The sequence below is a fragment of the Mytilus californianus genome, unplaced genomic scaffold, assembly GCF_021869535.1.
Source record: "Mytilus californianus isolate M0D057914Y unplaced genomic scaffold, xbMytCali1.0.p SCAF_3, whole genome shotgun sequence".
Classification (NCBI taxonomy): Eukaryota; Metazoa; Mollusca; class Bivalvia; order Mytilida; family Mytilidae; genus Mytilus; species Mytilus californianus.
Window position 1 is genome coordinate 59,397,054 of NW_026262679.1, and position 737 is coordinate 59,397,790.

The following is a 737-nucleotide window of genomic DNA, read 5'->3' on the forward strand; positions in this document are numbered from 1 at the left end:
CAGTCGTTTAGGCAGAATGAAGTTTAAATAGGCACATTGATTTCAGTTAATTAAACTATAGCCAATTAAAAAGCAGGATAAGTCATTTTATATGCTATAACTGAATCGTCGAAATAATTGATGCATAGCCACAACAAGGCGTTTATCATCATTTAGAAAAGCATAAAATATTTTCAACTGGATAATGGATAATTTTGTAAATTATTTGAATATTGTCATTGACAGATCAAATCGGTTTATGATGTAGAAAATGCTACATATACAAATTCATATCTGACAGTACAATAGAAATGATGTCTAATAAATAATTGTACAGTCCAGATTTTTTTATACGCGCAAAGTGCATTCAGACAACATCATCTGATAATTATCAATTTAAACCTAAATAATTTAATTTTGGATGTAACACGTCTTCTGATTGGCTGAAAGTTTTTTGTCTATCAGCTCATAGACAAAATTTTGTCATGTGACCGTGACGTCATCGACGTTTTTTCATGATTTTCTCCTTAATAATGGAATTTAAAATTAAGTTATAAGGAATGACTGTAATATTTTTTCTGTCTGAAGAAATAACATCACAAATGTGGTGCGCACTGAATAACCCGCGCAGCGGGTTATTTAAAAGTGTGCACCACATTTTTGAGGTGATTTCGAATAGACAGAAAAAACATTACAGACATTCCGTAAATAGCGGTTAGGTAACAACACATATGAATTATTTAAATTCCAAATAAATG